Genomic DNA, 11,151 nt, shown 5'->3' with positions numbered 1-11,151 from the left:
GATGAGGGCAATGAATGTACAAATGCGCTTTACACAATTGATATATGTATGGATTTTGATAAGAGTTGTATGAGCCCCTAACCAAATGATTTAAAAAAATCACTTGGATCGGAAAGTTGAGAGTACTGCTACGAATCTTATTTCAAACTTTGTAAACGGCATACAGGCCCCAATTGACATTCACAATCCACGAATAACTGTTTGGGTTATTGGGTTTATAGAAGGATGAAATAAAAACATTTGGTATCTCAAATATTTTGTGTCAACCGTTCAAAGAGCTGTGTAGCTGCAGCGATTGGATACAGTGGCTGCAGCAATGAGGTCGATCAAGCACAACATGATTTGGAGGGTGGCACAGAGCTAAGAAACATTTCACTCTGTTGTGCATAAGGTTACTTCGAGTCAGAACTGACGCAAGGCATTTAACAACAATAACGAAGTTGTTCAAAATATAAACACCTACTACGTAGTTTGGACCTGTTGTTCTTAGGTTCAGCCTCACAGTTACCTCATGGATAACAGAAGGAAACACTGCCTGGCTCGGCAGCATCCTTGCGATCCTTATAAATGGAAGAGTTATTTCTTTTAGCCTAGGAACACTGTGAAGGAAAAAATCTCTCAACATCAAGAATGCCAAGAACCACGACAGTTTGGGAATCTCTGCTTAATTTCACTGTCAGTCTTCCAAGAAAGCGCCCTAGAATTTTGGAACCTAATGATATTGATAATGCGACTGATGAAAATAGCAGTAGTTCTTATAGGAGAAGCTTACATATATTGAGAACTTACTATGTGCTAAGGGTTTCTCAGCTATTGCTTCACATACCTGCCTTATGAAATGTGTGTGAAGGTTTGTGATAACCCTGCTTCGACCAAGTCTACCAATGCCATTTTTTCCCAATAGCGTATTATCACTTCACATCTTCAAACTTTATCATGATGCACACTACACTATAGTGTAAATATAACATTTATATCTACTTGGTCACTGGAAAATTCATACAATTTGCTTGATTTCAATATGGACTTTATTATAGTACTCTGGGACCAAACTTGTAATATCTCCAAGCTATGTGAAATTAGTCAGTTACAACGTGATAGCTATTTTAGGGCACTGTTGTTAAAAATTGGGGGGAAAGACAAAGACTTTCATATCAAAGGGACAGTTTGGAGGCTCCCAAGGAGGGGAGGGCCAGGGAGAAATGAATCGATACCTCAGGGATTGAGAGGTATTGATTTGGGATCAAGGGGAAGATAGTAATCCACTAGAGGGAACGGAGAAACCCAAGGAAGTGGGGGCAGGGTAAATGAACAAGCGGGGATTTAAGTGGAGAGAAAATGTTTTGAGAATGATGTACAAATGTGCTTTACACAATTGATGTGTGTATGGATTGTGATAACAGTTGTATGAGCCCCTAATAAAATGTTTTTAAAAAAAACAAAAACATTTAAGTACACGCAATTGGATGGATAATACAGTCAATTCCTGAGATGGGAATCATGAATTCAGTAAATTGTGGTTGGCATCTCGCTAAATGTGATGAACAATGGAAAATAGCAATAAGAAGAGTCATCATGAAGTGAGCCTTTATCATGTGTCGGCCATTTTATAGGTGCCCCATATACGTTATCCTTATGAATCTACTACACAACTCAGCCAAACTAGCTGCCCAAACAACATACAGTGAACCCTCGTTTATCGCGGTTAATCGGTTCTAGACCCTACCGTGATAAATGAAATTCCGCGAAGTAGGATTCCTTATTTGTAAATCAAATATTTTCGTGGTTACAGCATAGAGGACATGAAAAAACACCCTTTAGTCACCATTACACTCGTATTATCCAATTTATTAACGAAAAAGGGAAAATACAGTAAAACATTTTGGACGTTACAATGATCATTTATTATTTATTATATTATTTATGGCATCAAGCGTGTACAGTATGTGCCAATCAGTGGCAGTAATGACAGAGCATGCGCTGTTACGCAAAAACCGCGATAGAGTGAAGCCGTGGGAGTCAAAGCGCGAAGTGGCGAGGGTTCACTCTAGTTCAATCGTCTGGTAGCATGAGTAGTGTCGACTGTTTCAAGGGAGAAAGTCAATGAGGACAGTGTGGACAGAGAAGACGTACATGAGAAATGGTAGGTGTGCTGAGGTCCGCAGGTTGTGAAGGGTTTGTGTTGCAGGAAGGCCTTGGGAGGAAGGTCTGAGAAAGGAATTCAGAAACTAGGTCCTGGAGGCAGAATGGGCCTGACGTCATCAGAAAGGTCACGTAGGAAAACACTGGAGAAAACGTTTGGATAGGAAGGGAGGGGTGCGATGATCAAAGCCTTTGCAAGTCTAGAGTTCAGATGTTACAGTGAGAAGGAGCCAGTCTGAAAGGAACATGACTTTACAGGGCTTAGGAAAACCTGGTCGAGCCACCGGGGAGCTGGTGCGACCACGTTATTCACATTCAAGTTACCCAGGTAACAGGTCGAGTGTTAGGGGAACCTGAAGGAGACCTCCAGATGACGTCAATTCGTTTCAAACGAGAGGAAGATGACTAACGTCTCAGGAATGGGCTGAGGGGAATGGGAATGGGAAAAACAGAACCCGAAGGAAATCTGTAACAGAATCACAGACTGCAACCCGCCCTTCCCGGGGACAGCATCACCTGGGAAGTGAGCTCTGGTGCGCCATGGTTACACACACACAGCTGCCACCTCGGAAGTCCTATGGGATTTCCAAGGACTTGGAAGGAAAATAACTGGATGGAACCGAACATGAACAACAAGTCTAATTATACCGTTTCCCCGAAAGTAAGACATCCCCTGAAAATAAGGCCTACTTACAGTTTTGCCTCTTGCTGAAATATAAGGCAGCCCCCCGAAAATAAGACCTCCCTGAAAATAAGGCCCCCACCCCCGAAGCTACTGTAACTCTGGACTCTGGACCGTAGGGCCAGGTGCTGCCGTGCAGCTCACTGTTGGCCACAGCGCAGCTGGAGCAGACAGGAAGTGCGAGGTCTCGTTTAATAAAACAATAAACAATCAATGTGTACCGTATTCTTCTTCGTGGAAAAATAAGACATCCCCTGAAAATAAAACCTAGCGCATCTTTGGGAGCAAAAATGAATCTAAGACACTGTCTTATTTTCGTGGAAACAGTGTTTTATGTGAACTATGAATCTGTTAAGCATATTACCATCTTAAGATGCGTTTCTACTTGTTTGACACAGAACTCATTTAAATTCCAAAAAAAAAATATACAACCCCCACCAAAACATTACAGTGGATGAAAGCCTAAAAATGATGATGGATTTCATGGAGGAATAAGGTTTCATAAAAATCAGGAGACTAAACTGCGGCATTCCACTGAAGAAAATAGCGTACACATCATGAGAAACATCGTGTTCTTGATAGGCAATTGGCAAAACAAGACGCTTTTTCCATTCCGTCCAACGGTTACTTCCTTACACATGCCCTGAACAGTTGCTTATCAGCAATTGAGCTTTGGGTTCAACCTTTTAGAAATAAGGGCTTTGCTCCCTGACTTGATCAAGTCATTTAATCACACTTTTTAAATTCATGTTCCTCAAAATGTGTTTAGTGGAAGGAAAAGGAATGTGTTCTAATTCCAGCAACCCCACGGGCATTCACTTGATTTTGAACAGCATATGAGACGATATTGGTGACTTGGTGGAATGGAGGGGCAATGTGAGGGGGGTCGAAATAACGCTGAATAATCTTTCTAATTCTCTTTTCCTGATTTATCTTGTGGAAATACAGCACCTCCTTGGACCCCCCCTTGTGAACGGCCCCTGATGGTGCCACCTGGGTCATATGCCATGTGCAGTCAGCAGTGAACAGCCCCTTGTAAGTGTCTTTAGTATTGACAATGTGGGTGGGTGCACAGTCTCTATGAAACGGCATCTAACATGGTTAAACCCTGGGGTGTGGAGTCAATTCAGACTCACGGTGACCATAAAGGGTAGAGGTGAACTGCCCCATAGGATTTCCTCAATCTGTCTGGAGGCAGGCTGCCGCAGCTCTCTCCTGCAGAGCAGTTGATGGATTCTGGTGAGCAGCCCAGTGTTTTAACCTCTGCATCCCTTAGAAGGCCCCTGCTTGGGAGGGAGGGGGAAATGGGGACCTAATGCCAGGGGCTTAAGTGGAGAGGCAATGTTGGGAGAATGATGAGGGCAATGAATGTACAAATGTGCTTTACACAACTGATGTAGGCATGGATTGTGATAAGAGTTGTATGAGCCCCTAATAAAACGATTAAAAAAAGAAGGTCCCTGCTAAATCGGTTAGGACACACCCAATCCTCTCATGGTGGCCTAACAAGCACATAAAAGGGTGATAGATAGTTATCAATTTCATTGTTCAGCATTCCCTAATGGCAGTCTCCAGTGGTCTGAAAACTTAGATGAAAGATGTACATGTTATAGCTATAACGTCATAGCGTCAAACTGTTTTCTAGTGGGGAAAGCAGGTTTTCATTCTGAATCGGCACTTGGGCTAACACCATATTCTCCCCAGATAATAAACATCGTATGTAAATGTTTTGTAAGGAACTGATTTCCACGGAGGACAATGACTTGTTTTGCCATTTCAAAAAAAAGAGAAAAGCTTTGTCAAATGGGGCTCTGACTTCAGGTGCTTGTGTAACCTTGACTTCTTTTGCATCTTGGGAGTTGGGCATTTTCACAAATGTTTACTGTGCAGCCTGAAGCTGGGGGCTGGCTGTCTTGCAGGGTGTTTTCTTAAGCTGCCCCCCTGTCTCTGCTCTGCCAATTACGTGCCACTTTGTCCCGGTGCTCCGACTGCGTTCTTCGGCGAGGGAAATTCCTTGTTCTTCAGTATGGATGCACTGTTTTCACACACTGCAAATGCCGTGTTGCCGTGTCACTCATCCTATTAGGGCCCGTTTCGGAGGAGCAGGGCTGACGAACTGGCTGCCGATTGGCTGGCCGCCGCGGGGCGGGGTCTGCCCGAGGGCAGGGCTGCAGCGTTACAGCAACAGAGTTTAGACTGTCTTTGCTTCATCATCTACAGGCAAAAATTTTCCAGATCCGGCCGGCGGCTCTCGGAGTACAATCAATAGGGAGCGAGGACTGTTTACACGGGCGCGTCTTCCTCCTGCTGCAGCGCGAAGCCTTGGCTACTGGATCCTGCCAGATGTTCCTGGGGTTACTGTAAATGGGGAGGACAGACAGGGAACCAAGGTAGGCGAATCAAACCGCACCCCCCCCACCTTTTTTTTCTTTAATGTTTAAAGAGTTTGCTGCAGTATTGCTGCATTCCATGTGTGTTGCTTAGGGGAGCCGGGGAAACCGGATTTACACTGCTGCAAATGGAGTAGTTGCCGGGGACCCTGGACTTTTACGTAACATTTTGATTTGAGGAAAAAGATAGGGCAAAGCGTGACTCTAAGCCGCCTCTTGAGGGTGAGGCCGCAAATCGAGTTTTGTGCCAATCACAGATCCATTTATTATGCTTTTTAAAAAGTCATTTGGATTACTGGGAGCATTCTTATTTTCCTGTTACAGAATATTTTCACATTGACATAATTAGCTCCCAAATAGATAAAGTTACAATGCTTCTATTATTTGGGAACAACGCTGGAATTAAGGGGGGAGGGGGGGCCCGCACAATGGTAAAAAAAATCAGCAGAATATTTGGTCAAAAAGAAATAGGCCTATTTATTAAGTTATGAGGTACCGACCAGGCTCGAAAATCCTATGGCTTTCATTGAGTTTGAAAAGCACATTTTAAACGACCTAACAAGAGGTAGCTTTATGGCAAGTTTTCGAGACTGTAGTCCAATGTTTACATTTCTTTTTCTGGCATGTCGGCGTCTTTGTTTCCAGCTTAAAAGTGGAACCATTGAATTCAAAAGTATAGCTGGGTTAATAATGCTTACTGCAATTATCTGATCTTTATGCATTTTTAATGAGAACACACAGCCAGCAGAATAATTTAATGAGGGCAGGCTAGCTTTTAAAGCTGTGTTTTCCCTCTGCCGACCCATATCAACTTTCTTGCCGAGAAACAACAGTGAGAAATGATCGAGAGGGTTTTATTTTTAACACACTTGGCCCAAGAGAAGGAAAGGATATATTTGTTAAAATATTCTGTCTGCCCTTTTCCTTTTTAAATTTCTGCCAGCCAGGAGGAAACTGTGCTTTTTTGTTAGGCCTTGGGAGCATGTGTTTACAATAAATGTGTAACATTTTTAGAATAGTTAGCAAGCACTGGCGCAAAGGTGGGGGGCCGTGGGGGGTGGAATCTTGACTTTTCAAACAACTACCATGGTGAACATTCTTCCCAAAACATTCCTGTCCCTTTAAAGGCCAGAGATTCAGTGGAGAGATATTTGTAAATTGGGTAATAAGTGCATGGTGGGGACAATAAAGTGTTTGTGGGGGTGGGGGAGGAGGAAAGGGAGGGGACATTTTTATAATCTTTAAATAAGCTGGAGTTTCTTTAGCTAGCTAGTCGGTGGGTTTTGTGTGGAGCAGAGCATTCGATTCAATGAGGACCATGCCACGTAGATTCTTCTAGACCCACTGTTTTCACTTTCAAGGAGAGGTGCAGGACACTAGCCCAGAACTTCTGACGTCATCTTCCAACTATTTCTGCTGTGGGCTCCATTATTCAGGCTCATGGAAAGGAATATTTCTTTTATGTCCTGGATTGGAGCATTCTCACTCCTGGTTGGTGGGTCGGGAGTTATGGCTACATATTTTGGCTTGTTTTTTCTACACCCTAAGCAGATCCCCCTGCGTTAATAGGCTGTCGTCTCTCTCATACCTGCCTCCCACTGGGCAGGTCCACACAGGTTTTCTGCAGGGTTCTTTCAGGCTGGGTTGACCAAAAACACACACACACAAAACCCTGCAGAAAACAGCTTCTTCTTGCCCACCTTTCCCTGGGCACAGCCCCGAACTGCCCTTTCTGTAGACAGTCCCCATACGCTCACTCTGAGTCCCACCAGACCCGTTATTTTGGAGGCCAGTTTATACCCCAAGTTCACGGCTGGCTGTGACGGTGGTAGCAGCTGCTTGTGTAAAATGCAGCTGTTGCCATTGCCACACCACCATGTTCCAGTCCAGATGGACCGAGGGGAAGGGACGTACATACTGCAGCCTGTGAATACAGTGTCACAGGTGGCAACCTTGGCCTTACAGACAGGGTGGAAGGTTGGATAGGAATAAGGCGCCTTTTAAAGACGATTTTGATTGGGACAGATTGGAGTAGTAGGGATTCCCCGGTGCCTCTTCTATCTACTTGTGTAGCCTTGGGCAAGTGCCTGCGTCAGTTCTCCGACTCTTAAGAGAAACGAATAACAGTGACTCCACTTTTCCTCATAATTTTAGCATTTCCAGAGAATTTGACCTTGTGCCAAAAGGGGGGAAAAAGTTGTTTATCTCTTGGTACAATGAGCTATTTTGAGTAAAAAGGGATAAAGCCTTGGTATTAGTGAAATTATAGGCAAATCCTTTAGGGTATTAGGATATAGAATCATATACACAAAACCCTTCTTGACACTTCTTGCATGTGTGCATTTTCTGGGAGCATTTATTCTCAGCCCAACAAATGAAATTTCTAAGGCTTTTGTTGCTGCCCACCCTACCCCCACCCCCACCCCATCGCTCAGAGCTGTGCACACCAGACTAGACCCAAGAGAGGCCTCAGGGCACCCAGAGCATTTAGAGCTATTTTGCTTCAACTTTTGTATTACATTTGTGAAAGTAATATGAATACGAGGGAAGGCAGAGGAAAGGGGAGGGGGGGGGAATAAGCCTGCGAACTATACCAGTGATGTAGCTTTCCTGCCTTGCATCTGCTAGTTGTTTTAATTTGCTGTTGCTATGGTGAAAACAAATCAATACCACAGGGCTACCAGCCAGTCCTGAGCGACAGGGGCGCCGCTAGAAATTCACCATCGAGTACCGGCCAGTCCAAGCAAGGAAGCCCTAGAAGATTTAGCCCCCGGAGCTGAAGAGGATGTCTTACGATGGACGGAACGGGCTCGATCTTGGCATGTAGTTTCTCTCTTTCCTCCTGCACCTTCCTCTTGGTCACAGGAGAAGATGGAAAAGAAAAGTGTAATGCTGTGTTTAGATTGTCCAACATGACAAGGCATTGTCCACATCGGTGCCGGCTGGTAACGTGGCAAGGCTTCTGTGTTAAAGACACCATGGGTTGCCTGCAGGGCTTGCTGGCTCTGGAGGCCACCACCGGGTGGGGAGCAGTTCATCGAGATGTGTCAGGCAGAGAGATCTGGCAACTCTAGGAGGCAGCCAGGGCGGGGTGTGGAGCAGCTAGAAGGCAGGCAGGGCAGGGTGTGGAGCAGCACGCAAGGAAAGAGAAAGCTCAAACCAAACCCACCCAATGCCCTGGAGGCAATCCCCACTCCCTGTAGCTGGGGAGCAGCACCACCTCCCAGGACTTGCAGGGCTGTAAATCTCTATGGGAACAGGCTGCCACATCCCCTCTCCTGGGGAGCCGCAGCTTTCAGCTGGCAGCCAAGTGTTACCCAGTGCACCACCAGGACTGCTTCTTGGATAGATCGGGAAGTAGAGAGTGCTCGTGGCAGCCAGCCACAAAGTCCTGAGAACATCATGGTTCAAAAGTCAGAGGAGGTGACCAAAGGACCCAAGTAACCTACCAGAAAATCTGCCCGAGGCCTACCCTTCAGGCAGAGGTGGCTGCCGGACAAGCCAAGGAAGGCATTAGGAACCTGGGCTCTCTCTTCGAAAGGGCAGCAGAACCAGGTGGGCCGGTGTGCCCACCGCTTGTGGAGCGGGGAATTTGATATGTCAAGCTTTGATTTCTCTCAGAACATGGCAGGCAGTCTAAGCTGGGCTTTGACAATGAGTTATCAATATAGATTTTCCTCCAGGTTTCTAATCAGCTCCGTGTTTTCCTTCTGCTGTTTGCTTTTGCGTGTCTGCAAACTGCTCGTGGCAAAGGTGACAGTATTCTTTAGTCAGGGTTCAAACTGGTCGAATGCGCTGCGAAGGCTGAGCCTGCATCAGATCTGAGCTTCCAGTTGCACTGATCTGCTCAGCAGAGATGAGTCTGAGGGTGGAAACGGGCTGAGGGAGGCTGGGGAAGGGGGGAAGCTGAGCTGGAGGGGTGGGGAGGAACTGGTGGATGCTGTGGGGACAGACCAGCTCCTCTCAACATGACAGAAAGGCTTGATCTTAAGTGGGCATCACCATTTACCTTCCTACCTTGACAAAGCAGGTATTGTCTGAGGGATGCCAGACCGGTGTAGTGCATCAATCAGTTAACAAGTGTTTATTAAACACCTCTTGGATTCCTGGCTTTTGCTATTTGGTCAGTTTACCAAGTTAGTTAGCTATGATTACTTGCCTTGATGTGGCTGCAAAATACATTATTCCAAGCCATGACTTTCAAAGATCACAATCCTACCGTCATTGGCTGATGTGCACTTAGTGTTCACTCTCAGTTCGAGGGAGACTTGATGTGAGTCATGCCAGGGAGGAGTTCTGGAGTTTTCGGTGTGTCCGTGTTAGCACTTCCTTCGCTTCGCCTCTGTGATATTTATCAGCACGCTGTTTAAAGCACACAAAGATGTAAAATGAGTAATTGACATATGAGAAGACTATGAAAATCCAAAATATAAGACGACTGAGAACAATCTCTGAGTCCCAGTCAGCCCCATCTCAGTCTCTGCCTGACCAGGAAAAGCCTGACACTTTCGTCAACAGCAAGAAATCTTAGACCCTCACCCACACTTGGGAACGGATGCCTGCCGAAGCCCCATGTAATGATCTCACCTGCCCATCTCCAGCCAGGAAACCTGATTCCTTTCTCTGGAGGATTATACTTTCCCTTTTTTTTTTTTTAAGGTTGAAGTAAACCTCAAACACAGGTTTACTTTAAAATATGCATATTTTTAAAAAAACACTTTTTTAAACGCAGACATGTTAGTGTGTAGTCTCTGTTTACAGATACGTTATGAGGTCAAAACTCTGTTTAGGGAAGAGAAGGGAGTAGAGGCTGAGGATGTAGGCAGACTCTGATGCATGAGAAATAAAGTTCTGATGCTGCCCCATGGACAAACCTTGCAAACATGGTGCTGAGTGAACAGAGCCAGTCACAAAAGGACAGATATTGTCTGAACTCAACAGAATAGGCCAACCAATGCATAATGATCTCTAGTGACTGCCAGGGCACAGAGGAGAAAGAGGGCTGCCTTGCTCAGGGGCCCCTGGACTTTTGTGACGAGTCATGGGGACATCTGGAAATGGATGGTAGAGATTGCTACACAGCATAATGTGGGTAATTGTGCCACCACATTGTACATGGAAAAATGTTGAAATGACAAACATTGCATGCATACACACCCAGAAACACATAACATGCATCACACAGATGTATAAATTGAAAGTCATATATATGTATATATATATATATATGTGTGTGTGTGTGTGTGTGTGTGTGTATATATACACACACATTTATATATATATAAATGTATTGAAACACAGACTAGTAAGATAATGGAATTTTCCCATGAAGGTTTTGAAGCTCCCTCCTATATATAATTGCTGTTATAAAAAAAAACTCAGGGTGTTAATAAACTCAGGATACCCAGTTTTAAATTGAGGGAAGGGGGGATGGTGGGAAGGACTGATTGGCTTCCCTTCCTCAGCTGACTGCTTTGAAGGCATTAATGGACAAAACCAGTTGCCAGTTTTGTGCCCTAAGCCAATCATGCAGTAACAAAGTAAGCTTGGCTGTGGATGGCAGTGAAGTGCTTCTAGAACATAATATTCATTAGGGGGTTGCAAATGGTCCACAGGCCTGGGAAGAGAACAAAGACTGCAATGGAAACAGAATTCAAAGCATTGGTTCACAAGACTGTCACATTGCGAGGTCTCTTCAGTCTACTGAGAGAAGGGAACCACATTAATATTTAAGGTGCATGCTTATGAACTAGGTGCTTTACACACGTATCTCCTGGAGTCTGGACGTTAAGGTAGCCCTGTGAAATGAGTTCTATACACGTTTGTCAATCAGAAAAGTTTTGAAAGTTTCAGTACAATGCTTAGAATCCCACAGCCAATACATGGTAGGGCCATTGTTGCAAGAACTTAGACCCACTCGCTCTCCAAACTCTGCAG

At 44.9% G+C, this 11,151-nt stretch overlaps 1 protein-coding gene across 6 annotated transcripts in view; it reads left to right on the top strand.

Annotated features, from left to right (window-relative positions):
* Window positions 1-5,018: 5,018 nt before the first annotated feature.
* Window positions 5,019-11,151, top strand: part of MBNL2 (muscleblind like splicing regulator 2) — a 219,990-nt gene continuing 213,857 nt past the window's right edge. For all 6 annotated transcript variants that reach the window (XM_004714049.2, XM_045289079.1, XM_045289082.1 and 3 more), the window contains exon 1: window positions 5,019-5,214. The gene's annotated coding sequence lies outside the window, so the exon portion shown is untranslated. The remainder of the gene's footprint in view (window positions 5,215-11,151) is intronic.

The sequence above is a fragment of the Echinops telfairi genome, unplaced genomic scaffold (genome assembly GCF_000313985.2).
Source record: "Echinops telfairi isolate 266 unplaced genomic scaffold, ASM31398v2 ScPeMD7_24;HRSCAF=84, whole genome shotgun sequence".
Lineage (NCBI taxonomy): Eukaryota > Metazoa > Chordata > Mammalia > Afrosoricida > Tenrecidae > Echinops > Echinops telfairi.
This window is presented reverse-complemented; position numbering and strand designations above follow the sequence as displayed.